This window comes from Salvelinus sp. IW2-2015, linkage group LG11 (assembly GCF_002910315.2).
Source record: "Salvelinus sp. IW2-2015 linkage group LG11, ASM291031v2, whole genome shotgun sequence".
Lineage (NCBI taxonomy): Eukaryota > Metazoa > Chordata > Actinopteri > Salmoniformes > Salmonidae > Salvelinus > Salvelinus sp. IW2-2015.
This window is the reverse complement of record NC_036851.1, coordinates 22367465-22385560: the sequence shown is the minus strand read 5'-3', so window position 1 is coordinate 22385560 and position 18096 is coordinate 22367465. Positions and strand designations below refer to the sequence as shown.

The window sequence follows — 18096 nt, the reverse complement described above, 5'->3', positions numbered from 1 at the left end:
TAAGTGACTGGGAAGATTGAAAATGATCAGACATTTGAGAAATGTACCGGTCATCCATGACCTATAAGGGGGTCAACCCACGCAGCCAGCACCATCAATAAACGAGGGCTACTGGCCAAATGTCTTTAAAACAGCCTATAACATATTACATGTGTAGCATAAGCAAAACTTTATAGCCTATTGTTTTATAATTTACTAAAACAATGTGTCCACTTTACGGTTCAGCTGTCAGAGATTTGAGCACGAATTGCATCAGGGAATTTTATGCATAGGTATATAGGCTTAGGCGTTCGCTGTATAATATTAATAAGAAATATATATAAAGGAAGTGAAGCAAGTTTTGGCCTAGTGTCACGATCGTGTGGAGAGACGGACCAAGGCGCAGCGTGATAATGATACATCTTCTCTTTATTAAAGAAGATGAAAGAACACGACACGAAACACTTTAACAAAAACAACAAACGATCGTGAAGCTATAACGAACTAGTGCACACATGCAACATAGAACATTGACATAGACAATTACCCACAAACACCTAAAGCCTATGGCTACCTTAAATATGGCTCCCAATCAGAGACAACAATAACCAGCTGTCTCTGATTGAGAACCAAATCAGGCAACCATAGACTTTCCTAAACAACTACACTCAACCATAGACAATTCTAAACACCTACACTGAACACAACCCCATCTACTCTATGAAACCCCCTCAACCATACAAACCACACTAGACAATACAAAAAACACATACTAACCCATGTCACACCCTGACCTAACTAAAATACTAATGAAAACAAAGATAACTAAGGCCAGGGTGTGACACCTAGCCCCAGAGAGAGAGATAGAGGAGAGAGATATGCATAATGCTGAAATACCAAGATGCATTTCTTTATCCTTGTCAGATAGGCTACTGCGTCTGCTGTACAGATATAGGTGTACAAAAGAGACTAATTTGTTAATTTCTGATCAGAATGTTTTTTATAAAGATAAGCATTATATTGTTTAGATTATAGGAGCAATTCTCAGAGTCAGTTGTAGCGCTGGTGCTGATCCAACGCTCTTAACCACTAGCCATTGTTTATAGGAAAATACAAGCACGATGTTATATCGTGGCAAACACCACATTACAGTTGGAGCTTAATTTGGCCAAAGAAAATGTCTCAACAGAATAAGACAAACACATGTGAAATGGTTCAAACCTTTTTAACAGGCTATATTGCAGCAATTACCAAGAAAGGCTAGCGCCTACAGTACAAAACAAATTAAAGCAATAGTCTAATAACATTTATTTTACAAAAAGGCCTACTTATAATCTTAAACTAATTACAGAGCACCCATTTAAAAAACAGATCGAATTAATTTAGCCAACAAAAATGTCTCAGAGTGAAACAAAACACATTTTGCTTATTTAAAGAACAGGCAAGATTAATACATATACAGTGGCAAGAAAAAGTATGTGAAGCCTTTGGAATTACCTGGATTTCTGCATACATTAGTCATAACTGTAACGGCTGTTTGAAGAAGAGGACCAAGGTGCAGCGTCGTACGTGTTCATGATTTTTAATAAAACTGAACACTAGAACAAAAAATAACAAAAACGGAACAAAAGAAACAGTTCTGTCTGGTGCAGACACACAAAACAGAAAATAACTACACACAAAACACAGGTGGGAAAAGGCTACCTAAGTATTCTCATCAGGGACAACGATAGACAGCTGCCTCTGATTGAGAACCACACCGGCCAAACACACAGAAATAGAAAACATAGAACACAAAACATAGAATGCCCGCCCAACCAAAATAGAGACATAAAAGGATCTAAGGTCAGGGCGTGACAGTACCCCCCCCCCAAAGGTGCGGACTCCGGCCGCAAAACCTAAACCTATAGGGGAGGGTCTGGGTGGGCATCTATCCGCGGTGGCGGCTCTGGTGCGGGACATGGACCCCGCTCCACCTTAGGCTTGGCCCACTTAGGTGAGGCCCTCTGGAGCGGGGACCCTCGCGAGCGGGCCCCGCGGGCAAGGAGGGCGACTCTGGCAGCTCCGGACAGGAGGGCGACTCTGGCAGCTCCGGACCAGGAGGGCCGATCTGGCAGCTCCGGACAGGAGGGCGACTCTGGCAGCTCCGGACAGGAGGGCGACTCTGGCAGCTCCGGACAGGAGGGCGACTCTGGCAGCTCCGGACAGGAGGGCGACCTACTGGAGGCCTGGTCCTTGGAGGAGGCACAGGATAGACCGGGCTGTGGGGGAGCACTGGAGATCTGGTGCGTAGCCTTGGCACCACTCTTCCTGGCTGAATGCCCAGTCTAGCCCGGCAGTTGCGGGGAGCTGGAACAGGCCGCACTGGGTTCTCCTGGCGAACTGGGGAAACAGTGCTTAGAGCCGGCGCAGGATATCCTGGCCCGAGGAGACGCACTGGAGGTCTGGAGAGCAGGGCTGGCACAATCCGTCCTGGCTGGATCCTCACCCTAGCCCGGCAGATGCGGGGAGCTGGGATGTAGCGCACCGGGCTAAGAACGCGTACTGGAGACACCGTGCGCTCCACCGCATAACACGGTTTCTGACCAGTACGATGCCCGCCACGGTAAGCACGGTAAGCATCAGGTCTCCAACTCAGGTCTCCAACCTGACTCTGCCACACACAAACATTTTTGGGGCTGCCTCTCGGGCTTCCTTGCCAGCCGTGTTCCCTCGTAATGTTGCCTTAGCTGCCTCCAGTTCCTCCTGTGGATGGCGATACTCCCCAGCCTGCCTCCAGGGTCCCTTCCCATCCAGGATCTCCTCCTTCTGTAACGGCTGTTTGAAGAAGAGGACCAAGATGCAGCATGGTACGTGTTCATGATTTTGAATGAAACTGAACACTAGAACAAAAAATAACAAAAACGGAARAAACAAAACAGTTCTGTCTGGTGCAGACACACAAAACAGAAAATAACTACACACAAAACACAGGTGGGAAAAGGCTACCTAAGTATGGTTCTCAATCAGGGACAACGATAGACAGCTGCCTCTGATTGAGAACCACACCCGGCCAAACACACAGAAATAGAAAACATAGAACACAAAACATAGAATGCCCATCCCAACTCACGTCCTGACCAAACCAAAATAGAGACATAAAAAGGATCTCTAAGGTCAGGGCGTGACAATAACATTTGATCTGATCTTCATCTTGGTCGTAACTATAGACAAACACAGTGTGCTTAAACTAATAACACACACATTATTGTATTTTTCTTGTTTATATTGCATACATAATTTAAACATTCACAGTGTAGGTTGGAAAAAGTATGTGAACCCCTAGGCTAAAGACTTTTCCAAAAGTTAATTGGAGTCAGGTGTCAGATAACCTGGAGTCCAATCAATGAGATGAGATTGGAGATGTTGGTTAGAGCTGCCCTGCCCTATGAAAAGCACTCACTCACAAAATTTGAGTTTGCTATTCACAATAAGCATTGCCTGATTTGAACCATGCCTCGAACAAAGCGATCTCAGAAGACTTAAGATTAAGAATTATTTACTTTCATAAAGCTGGAAAGGGTTACAAAAGTATTTRTTAAAGCCTTGACGTTCATCAGTCCACAGTAAGACAAATTGTCCAAACATTGAGAAAGTTCAGCACTGTTGCTACTCTCCCTAGGAGTGACCGTCCTGCAAAGATGAGTGCAAGAGCACAGTGCAGAATGTTCAATGAGGTTAAGAAGACTCCTAGAGTGTCAGCTAAAGACTTACATAAATCTCTGGAACACGCTAACATCTCTGTTGACGAGTCTACGATACGTGAAACACTTAACAAGAATGGTGTTCATGGGGGGACACCATGGAAGAAGCCACTGCTGTCTAAAAAAAACATTGCTGCATGTCTGAAGTTCGCAAAATAGCACCTGGATGTTCCACAGCGCTTCTGGCAAAATATTGTGTGAACAGATTAAACTAAAGTTGAGTTGTTTGGAAGGAACACACAACACTATGTGCGGAGAAAAAAAGGCACAGCACACCAACATCAAAACCTCATCCCAACTGTAAAGTATGGTGGAGGGAGCATGATGGTTTGGGGCTGCTTTGCTGCCTCAGGGCCTGGACAGCTTGCTATCATCGACAGAAAAATTAATTCCTAAGTTTATCAAGACATTTTGCAGGAGAATGTAAGGCTATCTGTCTGCTAATTGAAGCTCAACATAAGTTGGGTGACGCAACAGGACAACGACCCAAAACACAGAAGTAAATCAACAACAGAATGGCTTCAACAGAAGAAAATACATCTTCTGGAGTGGCCCAGTCAGAGTCCTGACCTCAAATCAATTTAAAATGCTGTGTCATGACCTTGAGAGTGGTTCACAAAATAAATCCTAAAAATATTGCTGAACTCAAACAGTTTTGTAAAGAGGAATGTCCAAAATTCCTCCTGACCGTTGTGCACGTCTGATCCTTAACTACGGAAAACGTTTGGTTGAGATTATTGCTGCCAAAGGAGGGTCAACCAGTTATTAAATCCAAGAATTCACATACGTTTTCCACCATACACTGTGAATGTTTACACGGTGTGTTCAATAAAGACATGAAACKGTATAATTGTTTGTGTGTTATTAGTTTAAGCAGACTGTATTTGTCTATTGTTGTGACTTAGATGAAGATCAGATCAAATTGTATGCCAATTTATGCAGAAATCCAGATAATTCCAAAGGGTTCACATACTTTTTCTTGCCACTGTACCTACTATAATAGCAATGATATACAATAAGAATAATGATAAACCAAGTTCCAAAATTGCATCCTACCTGAATAACGAGTTGCACAGTAGCCTGTATTTGGTAATTTGTGTGGTATTAAAAAATATTCTGCTACTGTCTTCTATTATGTAAATGATGTAGAATTGCATGAAAGGCTTTTATAAAAAGGCAAAAAAAATTACCAGCCCTACAAAAAGAAAATCCCATGTGTGGAATTCCTATAAACTTGTCTGCTCAACTGTATGCCACTATGCAAATGCATCCCCAACTCAAAACATCTTCCTGTGGCTGTGATGACAACACAACACATTGTGGATTTCAAGGTTAGTTTTCACTCACCATTCATTTTAAGGGAAGAACAAACCATTGGTCTTTTTCCATTGTAACGTCATTAGTCTTAAGTCTGAGTCCCAAGGTTACACGAGCTGTGGATCATCGCATCACTGAACCAATTTGTTAACAGTGAGTAAATATTTAAAGTGCCATTGACATGCCCTGTGCTGTGCTGATGGGATAAGATTACGTGAGACGAGAGAGCTGGCTAGTTTACAGGCTGTAGTAGTTCCACTGATTCTACCTCCGCAAATGGAAGGCTTTTAGCTATGCGCTATGTGAGAGAGATTTTCAGGTGGCTTGGCTCCCAAAACTGAACAGATTAAAATGCTATAATGTATTTTGGCAACTTCAAACAACCTTATCATACTACAGTATGCACTTACAATGCAGGATTTCATTGCCAGCTGAGTTAATACTGCCTTCGTTTTTTCTTATGCTGTCTAGAATAGCAATGCAAAGTAATGAACAAACAAGCCTCTTGACAATTGTTGCTGCAATAATGTTGGTTGACAAAACTACGTTGTTAAACAGCTGACTAATTGGTCTAATTAGCCTATGTATTGTGTGCTAAATTACAATCATGTTTGTTTATGAAGGAGCTGATTGTGGACTACAGGAGACTGCAGAGAGAGCACGCCCCCATCCACATTGACAGGGCCGCAGTGAAGAAGGTCAAAAGCTTCAAGTTCCTCAACGTGCACGTCACTGAGGACATAAATTGTCCTCAGTGACGTGCCTCAGGAGGCTGGAGAAATTTGGCTTGGCTCCTAAGACCGTCTCAAACTTCTACAGATGTACCATCGATAGCATTCTGTTGGGCTGTATCACCGCCTGGTATGGCAACTGCACCGCCCGCAACCACAGGGCTCTCCAGAGGGAAATCTACAGCACCCGGTGTCACAGCAAGGCCAAGACAATCATCAAGGACCTCAGCCACCTAAGCCACAGCCTGTTCACCCCGCTACAATCTAGAAGGCAGAGACAGTACATGTGCATCAAAGCTGGGACCCGAGACTGATAAACAGCTTCTACCTCCATCAGAATGTTAAACATTCATCACTAGCCGGGCCTCCACCCAGTACCCTGCCCTGAACCTTAGACACTGTCACTAGCCGGCCTCCACCCAGTACCCTGCCCGGAACCTTAGACACTGTCACTAGCCGGCCTCCACCCAGTACCCTGCCCGGAACCTTAGACACTGTTACTAGCCGGCCTCCACGCCATTACCCGCGCCCTGAACCTTAGACACTTTACTAGCCGGCCTCCACCCAGTACCCTGCCCGGAACCTTAGACACTGTTACTAGCCGCCTCCACCCAGTACCCTGCCGGAACCTTAGACACTGTTACTAGCCGGCCTCCACCCAGTACCCTGCCCTGAACTTAGACACTGTTACTAGCCGGCCTCCACCCAGTACCCTGCCTGAACCTTAGACACTGTTACTAGCCGGCCTCCACCAGTACCCTGCCCGGAACCTTAGACACTGTACTAGCCGGCCTCCACCCAGTACCCTGCCCTGAACCTTAGACACTGTTACTAGCCGGCCTCCACCCAGTACCCTGCCCGGAACCTTAGACACTGTTACTAGCCGGCCTCCACCCAGTACCCTGCCCGGAACCTTAGACACTGTTACTAGCCGGCCTCCTCCCAGTACCTGCCTGGAACCTTAGACACTGTCACTAGCCGCCTCCGCCCAGTACCCTGCCCGGAACCTTAGACACTGTCACATCCGGCCTCCACCAGTACCTCTGCCCGGAACCTTAGACACTGTCACTAGCCGGCCTCCACCCAGTACCCTGCGCCGGAACCTTAGACACTGTCACTACCCGGCCTCCACCCAGTACCCTGCCCGGAACTCTAGACACTGTTACTAGCCGGCCTCCACCCGGTACCCTGCCCGGAACTTTAGACACTGTTACTAGCCAGCCTCCACCCAGTACCCTGCCCGGAACCTTAGACACTGTTACTAGCCGGCTACCACCCGGTACTCTACCCTGCACCTTACCTGTACATAGAGTCATTGAACACTTCAATAGTGTTTGCATTCTGTTTTACCCACTTTATATCTCTATACTGTATTCTAGTCATGGCTCATCCTATATAACTACTGCTGTACACAACTTTTCTATTCATATACTGTCCATACTGTCTATAACCACCATTACATATACAGTATWTWTTTTTTTTTTCCGGACTCTGAAATTGCTCGATCTGATAGGTATTCATTTCTTGATGTTTTTTTAAATGTTTGGATTATGTGTGTATTGATATTGTATTGCTAGATATTGCTGCACTGTTGGAAATACAAACATAAGCATTTTACTGTACATACACTAAGCTTCACCTGGTACACAAATCTTCCTTATTATATAATTCTCACACGATAATTCTGACTGGGACGATCTCCAAAATACTGTCTGTCTCTGAGACAAACATCCTAGTTTGATTTCCTATAGATGACAGACAGCTCCTTTAGTTCCTGTCTCTCACAGGCTCTGTAGTGTCTTGTGACAGACTGATATGATTTGGTTCTGGGTGCAGGGATTACAGTCTCTGTAACTGCCTTAAGCCACAAAGGTATTATGTGCGGATGTTACAAGACAGAACAGCTAGCCTCTTGAGCTAACATCCGTTTTGCACTGTTTTGCTATGGCTGTCTTCATCAATCTAGCAAGAAGGCTTGTGGACATTGGCTTTCACCTGAAAAAAAACACTTTCAACTCATATTATGTGGTACAGAGTAAAAGTATAATAAACCATATACAAATATGATGATATCGTAGTGAATTCTTGACATGCGACTGAACGAGCCGTTTCATACGTTATAATATGTCTATATGTACTTCAAACCAAACGTTATTCGTCACGTGCACCAAATACAACAAGTGTAGACRTTACCGTGAACTGCTAAATTACAAGCCCTTAACCAACAGCGCAGTTCAAGAAGAGTTAAGAAAATATTTACCAAATATATTCAAGTAAAAAAATATAAAAAGTAACACAATAACATAACAATAATGAGGCTATATACAGGGGGTACCGGTACCGAGTTAGTGTGCGGAGGTACGGGTTAGAGGTAATTTGTACATGTAGGTAGGGGTGAAGTGACTATTAATAGATAATAAACAGCGAGTAGCAGCAGTGTACAAAACAAATGGGGGGGGGGTCAGTCAATGTAATAGTCCAGTGGCCATTTGATTAATTGTTCAGCAATCTTATTGCTTGGGGGTAGACTTTTGGTCCTAGACTTGGCGCTCCTGTACCGCTTGCCGTGCGCTAGCAGAGGAAACAGTCTATGACTTMGGTGACTGGAGTCTCTGACAATTTTATGGGCTTTCCTCTGACACCGCCTATTATATAGGTCCTGGATTGCAGGAAGCTTCGCCCCAGTGATGTACTGGGCCGCATGCACTACCCTCTGTAGCACCTTACGGTCAGATGCCGAGCAGTTGCCATACCAGGCGTTGATGCAACCGGTCAGGATGCTCTCGATGGTGCAGCTGTAGAACTTTTTGAGAATCTGCGGACCCATGTCAAATCTTTTCAGTCTCCTGAGGGGGAAAACGTGTTGTCATACCCTCTTCACGACTGTCTTGGTGTGTTTGGACCATGATAGTTCGTTGGTGATGTGGACCCCAAGGAACTTGAAACTCTCGACCCGCTCCACTACAGCCCCGTTGATGAGGGCCCGCCTTTTTCTGTAGCCCATGATCACCTCCTTTGTCTTGCTCACATTGAGAGAGAGGTTGTTGTCCTGGCACCACACTGCCAGTTCTCTAACCTCCTCCCTATAGGCTGTCATCAGCAAACTTAATGATGGTGTTGGAGTTGTGTTTGGCCATGCAGTCGTGTGTGAACAGGGAGTACAGGAGGGGAGTACAGGGAGTACATGACATTAGTGCAAGTCAAAATGTATGACATTTGTGAACATCTAAATCAACATTTTGGCCATTTATTCAGCGTGTCCACCCTATCGACAAGGATACGTTGTTTTTGACAAAATTACTTTTGTAATTTGTAATTTGTATTTTTTTAACGTATTTTAGGAAGTGTGTAGGTCGCATCTTTATTGTACAGCTATGAAAGTTATATATTTAGAACTGCCTGTTCCATAAGAATCCAGTGTCATGTCTGTGTAGTGAGCAAGTCAACCTAAAGAGCTGCTTTTCTAAGGACCGCCCCTTTGACGTGAAGTAGCAGAGATGACAAAATTGATTGTAATGACGCAGCCAACCACTAGAGGGGGCCATAGACACGTTTGTTCGACAGAGAGGCCTCTGAGTGTCCTTGAACTGTCACATTTTTATTGTTCTGACTTATAAAACTGTGGGAAATTAATCAAAGAAGTAATGTAAACATTTTATCAGTAATTACCGGTATATCTAGTGTCTGAAATCGGCCACTGTAGTCTTAAGAGGCTAGTGTACCTAATTCTCAATCATTGCCAGAGCTATATCTTATTTCCGCCAATTCGTTTWATTTTTTTTATTTCACCTTTATTTAACCAGATAGGCTAGTTGAGAACAAGTTCTCATTTACAACGGCGACATGACCAAGATAAAGCAAAGCAGTGCGACACAAAGAACAACACAGAGTTACACATGGAATAAACAAACATACAGTCAATAATACAATAGAAAAAGTCTAGTGTGTGCAAATGAAGTAGGATAGGGAGGTAAGGCAATAAATAGGCCATAGTGGCAAAATAATTACAATATAGCAATTAAACACTGGATTGATAYATGTGCAGAAGATGAGTGTGCAAGTAGAGATACTGGGGTGCAAAGAAAGAAAATGAATAAAATAAAGAACAGTATGGGGATGAGGTAGTTGGATTGGCTATTTACAGATGGGCTATGTACAGGTGCAGTGATCTTTGAGCTGCTCTGACAGCTGGTGCTTAAAGCTAGTGAGGGAGATATCTCCAGCTTCAGTGATTTTTTTGCAGTTCGTTCCAGTCAATGGCAGCAGAGAKCTGCAGATGGCACTGTGATAGAGCAATTCAACAGCTCAGACACAAGAGGTATGTGGCAGGGTCTARAGTCAATCACGGATTACAAAAAGAAAACCAGCCCAGTCGCGGACCAGGATGTCTTGCTCCCAGACAGACTAAATAACTTTTTTGCTCGCTTTGAGGACAATACAGTGCCACTGACACGGCCCGCTACCAAAACCTGCGGGCCCTCCTTCACTGCAGCCGAGGTGAGTAAAATAGTTAAACGTGTTAACCCTCGCAAGGCTGCAGGCCCAGACGGCATTCCCAGCCACGTCCTCAGAGCATGCGCAGACCAGCTGGCTGGTGTGTTTACGGACATATTCAATCAATCCTTATCCCAGTCTGCTGTTCCCACATGCTTCAAGAGGGCCACCATTGTTCCTGTTCCCAAGAAAGCTAAGGTAACTGAGCTAAACGACTACCGCTCCGTAGCACTCACTTCCATCATCATGAAGTGCTTTGAGAGACTAGTCAAGGACCATATCACCTCCACCCTACCTGACACCCTAGACCCACTCCAATTTTCTTACCGACCCAATAGGTCCACAGATGACGCAATCGCAACCACACTGCACACTGCCCTATCCCTGTCTCTTATACACATCTAGATGTGTATAAGAGACAGCTGCTTGGCCATCCACGCCTCCAACTCAATCATCAAGTTTGCGGACGACACTACAGTGGTAGGCTTGATTACCAACAACGACGAGACGGCCTACAGGGAGGAGGTGAGGGCCCTCYGAGTGTGGTGTCAGGAAAATAACCTCACACTCAACGTCAACAAAACAAAGGAGATGATTGTGGACTTCAGGAAACAGCAGAGGGAGCACCCCCCTATCCACATCGACGGGACAGTAGTGGAGAGGGTAGTAAGTTTTAAGTTCCTCGGCGTACACATCACGGACAAACTGAATTGGTCCACCCACACAGACAGCGTTGTGAAGAAGGCGCAGCAGCGCCTCTTCAACCTCAGGAGGCTGAAGAAATTCGGCTTGTCACCAAAAGCACTCACAAACTTCTACAGCTGTCTCTTATACACATCTAGATGTGTATAAGAGACAGGGTCAAGTGAGGTGAAGAAGGCTCAAAACAGTGCCTCTTCAACTTCAGGAGGCTGAAGAAATTCGGCTTGTCACCAAAAGCACTCACAAACTTCTACAGATGCACAATCGAGAGCATCCTGTCGGGCTGTATCACCGCCTGGTACGGCAACTGCTCCGCCCACAACCGTAAGGCTCTCCAGAGGGTAGTGAGGTCTGCACAACGCATCACCGGGGGCAAACTACCTGCCCTCCAGGACACCTACACCACCCGATGTCACAGGAAGGCCATAAAGATCATCAAGGACAACAACCACCCYAGCCACTGCCTGTTCACCCCGCTATCATCCAGAAGGCGAGGTCAGTACAGGTGCATCAAAGCAGGGACCGAGAGACTGAAAAACAGCTTCTATCTCAAGGCCATCAGACTGTTAAACAGCCATCACTAACATTGAGTGGCTGCTGCCAACATACTGATTCAAATCTCTATCCACTTTAATAATAAAAAATTGGATATAATAAATGTATCACTAGTCACTTTAAACAATGCCACTGTATATAATGTTTACATACCCTACATTACTCATCTCATATGTATATACTGTACTCTATACCATCTACTGCATCTTGCCTATGCCGTTCTGTAACATCACTCATTCATATATCTTTATGTACATATTCTTTATCCCTTTACACTTATGTATGTATAAGGTAGTAGTTGCGGAATTGTTAGGTTAGATTACTCGTTGGTTATTACTGCATTGTCGGAACTAGAAGCACAAGCATTTCGCTACACTCGCATTAACATCTGCTAACCATGTGTATGTGACAAATACAATTTGATTTGTTTTGGTTTGCTATCGCCATAAATACAGTATGGGCCACAAGAGTAAGGTGCACCAATATAGAGTCATCCAGAATATGATACAGATAGAAACCAATTCGGTTGGCCAGCACGCACAGATATGGACAACCACATGGTTGTTACAGCTAGTGTTGCCTCGTGATGGATTACAATCAGGATTACAGCCAGCCTTGGGAGTAGTGGTGTCCATTTGTATCCCACTTCCTGTCTCCTGGGTGATTYATCTAGCTGGCTGTCGTAGGCTGATTTCGGAGGATTGTCTCTCCTCCCACTTCAACACAACAGTGGCTGTCGTGATTTATTCCAACGTCGATAGCAGAAGAGTGAGAATCATTAGATGGACCCATAGCATAAAGGCAATTATCTCATAATTCCTAATTAAACTGTGGAATGGGTATACATGTATTTTCTATTACTCAAAGACAATCACAGAGAAGAAAGACAAATAAGAACAGAGAGTCAGAGGGAGATAGAGAGTGGGAAGAGACAGATAGAGATGGAGTAGAGTGTCTGAATGAACAAAGTGACAAGCCTTCATGTGACAGTGGGGCCAAGTGTGAGTCATTCAAATCAGGAGGGGTTTACCTTATGCACAGGGACTGTGATCTCATAGTCACATGGGGATACTCTCAGCACAAACATTTAGCATGGCTCATTCAACACACATGCGCACATAAAAACAGACACAAAATACACAGCTATAAAAAGCACTAGCTTGATCTTTCTTTTCTCAGAATGATATACTTGCCATTTAGACAGCTATTACTCATAACCTAGCACTTTTCTGATTGCTTGCTAAGCTATACACTTCAATGTCAGCTTGAATTCATTCAATGTTAAATAAATATTCAATGGCCAAGGTCAAATACACTCTCTTCTCAAGTAAGTGAAATAATACATTTTCCGTGACATCCATGCCCGAGGCAAAGACAGTTGATGATTTTGTAATGTAATGCAATGTTAACTCCGTACTGAATATAATATGAGACAGTGATGTGGAAGGCCAGCGAATTCACAGTGACGTCATATTTACAGAGCTGCTCATGCAGTGTGGTAACAGCTCTCTGTGGAGTAACCTGATAGGCTGTGAAGGAACATTTTGACATTGACCCTGTCACATGAGCTGTGGATCATGAACAGTGTTGATAGCTGTGTCTTATTAGGCCTCAGACACTGGCCCATGGGACCCATGGGAGCTAGGCCGCCCTGCCCTGTTATGCCCTGCTTTGGCCTGCCCTGTGGATGACTGGCTCCTGTTACCCAGCTAGTCACTGTGGTATCAGCCTGGTCTTATAGACTAGACGTAACATAGTAAATATAAATCCAGGGCACTCAAATTGTGTGATATGTTACGTCTGGATTTTGGCAAGTCGGAGTCAGATGAACTCGTGGATACCATTTTTATGTCTCTCAGAGGTAGTTTTTCCCGAGCCAATGCTAACTAGCGTTAGCGCAATGACTGAAAGTCTATGGGTATCTACTAGCACTAGTTAGCAACTTCCTTCAAACTGCAAGCAGAGACATAAAAATGGTATCCATGAGTTCATCTGAGTCTGGGGAAGTAGATAAAGGGTATCATTGCCAAAATCCCGAAGTATACCTTTACTTTAAGGCAAAAACTAAGGTAGGGTGGCTGGTTGGGGTGAATGGGTAGACATATAATGCAAACATCTAGCAATCAAAAGGTTGCGTGTTCGATTCTCACCTTGGACAACTTTAGTATTTAGCTAATTAGCAATTTTGCAACAACTTATAAATGTTTTTCTACTTTGCAACTACTTAGAATGTTAGCTAACCCTCCCCCTAACCCTAACCTTAACCCGAACCTAACCCTATCCCCAAGCCATAAGACTGCTAAATAGCTAACAGAATGGCTACACGGTCTATTGGAGTTGATCCTTGTATATTATTTTTGCACTGTCTTTATCCACACTCACAGGACTCTACACACTCATGCACACTGAAACTCCAACACGCACATAACATGCGCGCACATTTGCACTGACTCTACACACACGCAAACACAAACACATATAATCATCATTTACGCTGCTGCTACTCTGTTTATCATATATCCTGATCCCTAGTCACCTTACCCCATACATACAGCGGCTTGCGAAAGTCTTCACACCCTTTGGCCTTTTTCTTATTTTGTTGCCTTACAAACTGGAATTAAAATTACTCTTTTGGGGTTTGTATCACTTGATTTACACAAKATGACTACCATTTTGAAGATGCAAAATATTTTTTCTTGTGAAACAAAAAACGGAAAACTTGAGCGTGCATAACTATTCACCCCTCCCCGCACCCACCCAAAGTCAATACATACAGCTGCAAGTCTCTTGGGGTATGTCTCTATAAGCTAGGCACATCTAGCCACTGGGATTTTGCCAATTCTTCAAGGCAAAACAGCTCCTTCAAGTTGAATGGGTTCCGCTGGTGTACAGCAATCTTTAAGTCATACCAAAGATTCTCAATTGGATTGAGGTCTGGACTTTGACTAGGCCATTCCACAACATTTAAATGTTTCCCCTTAAACCACTTGTTTGTTGCTTTAGCAGTATGCTTAGGGTCYTTGTCCTGCTGGAAGGTGAACCTCCATCCCAGTCTCAAATCTCTGGAAGACTGAAACAGGCTTCCCTCAAGAATTTCCCTGTATTTAGCACCATCCATCATTCCTTCAATTCTGACCAGTTTCTCAGTCTCTGCCGATGAAACACATCTGTGGGATGTTCAAAGTTTTGGATATTTTTTTATAACCCAACCCTGATCTGTAATACTCCACAACTTTGTCCCTGACCTGTTTGGAGAGCTCCTTGGTGGTGTCACTTGCTTGGTGGTGCCCCTTGCTTAGTGGTGTTGCAGACTCTGGGGCCTTTCAGAACAGGTGTATATATACTGAGATCATGTGACAGATCATGTGACACTTAGATTGCACACAGGTGGACTTTATTTAACTAATTATGTGACTTCTGAAGGTAATTGGTTGCACCAGATCTTATTCATGGGCTTCATAGCAAAGGGCTGAATACATATGCACCACCACCTTTCCGTTTTTTATTTGTGTTTTTTTTAAACAAGTTATTTTTTCATTTCACTTCACCAATTGGGACTATTTTGTTTATGTTCATTACATGAAATCCAAATTAAAATCCATTTAAAATATAGGTTGTAATGCAACAAAATAGGAAAAACGCCAAGGGGGATGAATACTTTTGCAAGGCACTGTATCTAGCTCTATCAGTCCAGTATCCCTGCACATTGTAAATGTGGTATTGGAACTGACCTTTTTGCAGAGCCTAGCTAACGTTCGCCACCTAGCTTACTCTAGCATTAGCGTTAGCCACCTTCACCACCTAGCTAACATTAGCCACAATAAATTGAATTTGGTATCATATCATACGTTTTGCAATTTCYTTAATATATTTTACGAATTGCAATTTGTAACATCATACGAAATGGATCATACGAAACAAATGAATACTTATCATACAAAACCGTACTTATCATCCTAATTGGAGTGTCCCGGATTTACTTTTACTATGTTACGTCTACCCCTGAATCCAGGTTAGTGCTATAGAACTGTGTTGCTCTAAATGATACATGTTCCTCCTTAACCCAAGAGCTCTGGAGACAGCAGTGGATCATGTTGACACTCATTCCCTGATAAAACATTTAGGCACCTGATTGGTGGCAGAAAGGCAGACCTGCGCAAGGGAACGTCCCCTCAGAAGAGTGGACAGACAGACATCTGATTACAAAGACTGTATCTTTGACAGGTTTATGGAGAGAGGTTGTCAATTGATATGCAAGGTTGGTAATCTTTACATATTATGCAGATGAATATCTGTTATTACTCATTTTACAACAGTTACATTATCTACTGACTGTCTATGGGGATCCACAGTCAATTGGGACTCTGAAAGGATACATCAATAGGTATAATTAGATAATATGTGTCTTGGACTGTCAATATGGTTAAAAAAAAGTCATCTGAACAGTGACCCTTTTAATCCATAAAAGGCCAACATATTTGGCATTTACAACACAGTCAACACAGTTACCCAATCAGATTAATGCAAACAGAGTATGCACAACGTATGCTGTGTGCAGTGCAGCGGACTGGTACAGTATGTCTATCACATGGGAAATCAGCATGTGAGAACAGGCACAAACGGGTCCAGAGCATGTCTACACTGCTGCTGCTAAAGTAATGCTAAACAGGGTCTAATCCATGATAACACGATTAGGACAGAAGAGGAGATTCATGGGTGGTGAGTTGGGAATGATTTGATGGGTGGAGGAATTTGTCTATATTTTCATTATTCCATGTTTCCATGACCACTCTATGGTAATACAAACTGACTGTTGATGCTGTTTGTGCATCAATCCTAACCATTACCATTTTAGCTCTGGATTCAAGGGTACCATTATTCTATGAAAAATCATGCACCCAAGGAGGATGCTGATGATGGTTCTGTGAAGTGTTGATACATGTTGAAGAGCTTATCAAGTCAGCCTTGTTCTATAAATTACTGTCCATCCTTTACTGTAGGAGTAGTGGTGGTCAACAGACCTACTCCCAAACACAAAAACACATGCACACATGCACTCAAGCGTACAGGCACGCACACACACAAACTCACACAGACACACACACTCACCACTCATGAATCAGTTCCTGTCATAATACTCAAGAATATTTTGTGTGGTTTGAAGTTTTCACACCAACACATCTGTTCAGCAAGAGCATCTTGGTATTGTTAGCAGTGTGTAGGTGTGTCTGACTCTAATCTATCCTTTGGAACAGTTTCTGTATGTGTGGTTCACAACAATTCCTCCACAATGTGAGACTGGTTGAATCATACACAGATTTTCAGATACCCTGGACCCATGAGAAATTATATTTACCTGAAAATGCCTTTGGAGCTGCAGCCAAGGACTTGAAATCATAAGTTCTCCTTTGATTTCAAATGTACAGCTTTCTTAATTTTACCCATATGCATCAACAATATTTCCTATTTTTAATGAGCACAGAGGCAGTCCCAGAATAATACTGTACCACTGTGCTCTACGAATGTCCTACTTGCAAATGCATTCATCAGTATGTACTGTATCACGCATATAGTGCTGATGCTGATGCAAACTGCATAGTGTTCTTCAGGTCTACTGCTAAATAAATCTATAAAGTCTGTGTGTGAGTGTGTGTATGTTTGGTTGATGATGCTAAATAGAAAAGGTCACTATGGTTTATTAATAGTTAGCAGGTGGTTTTGCCTCCTAGCCAGGTCACACAGTAAACACTGATTTGAATGTAAATACATTACATGAGGTGAGACGCTGCACTGCTAACTCAATGTATGTATGTTAATCTCGGGGCCCAGTTGGCAGGTATGCCAGAGGGGTTGGCTGACTGGGCCAATGGCCTGTTGTTTGTTGCTGCTTATGTGTGCTTTTCCAGCATATCTAATAGAARTCATTACAGCCTGCAGTAGATAACACTGAGGACAAGTGATGAATGCATTTGCAGCTTCTTACCACGGGGAATGAGGTATTCCTGCCAATTTATCAACTTCTCTTTCTCACACAGACCCAACTTTTTGCGGATGCTTTCTTATTGAGGAGTAGGAGGGAGACGAACAAGGTTGGCAATTGCATGGTACAGCACTAACTAAATGTGTGAGGATGTTTTTGTTAGTTGTCAGCAGTTTGCAATGTCCACCCACTGCTTGTGTCCACACAAGCCTCTACAAAACATAACTACTTCCATTCCTATGATTTAAAAAGAAGATAGAAGTAAAGTTACAAGAGCTTCCTGAATGGCGCAGCGGTCTAAGGCACTGCATCGCAGTGTTGCGGTGTCACTACAGCCTGGGGTTCAATCCCAGGCTGTGTTATTACTGGCCGTGACCGGGAGTCCCATAGGGCGGTGCACAATTTGCCCAGTGTTGTCTGGGTTAGGGGAGCGTTTGACTGTGAGGGCTTTACTTGGTTTATTGCGCTCTAGCAACTCCTTGTGGAGGGCCGGGCGCCTGCAGGCTGACTTCGGTCGTCAGTTGAACAGTGTTCCCTGCAACACATTGGTGCGTCTGGCTTCTGGGTTAAGTAAACGAGTGTTAAGAAGCGAGTG

The 18096-nt window shown here is 43.7% G+C and overlaps 1 protein-coding gene across 1 annotated transcript in view; it reads right to left on the bottom strand.

Annotated features, from left to right (window-relative positions):
• The window catches only part of LOC111970613 (leucine-rich repeat-containing protein 38-like), a 30359-nt gene that overhangs the window by 9090 nt on the left and 3173 nt on the right, over positions 1 to 18096 (bottom strand). The window lies entirely within an intron of this gene.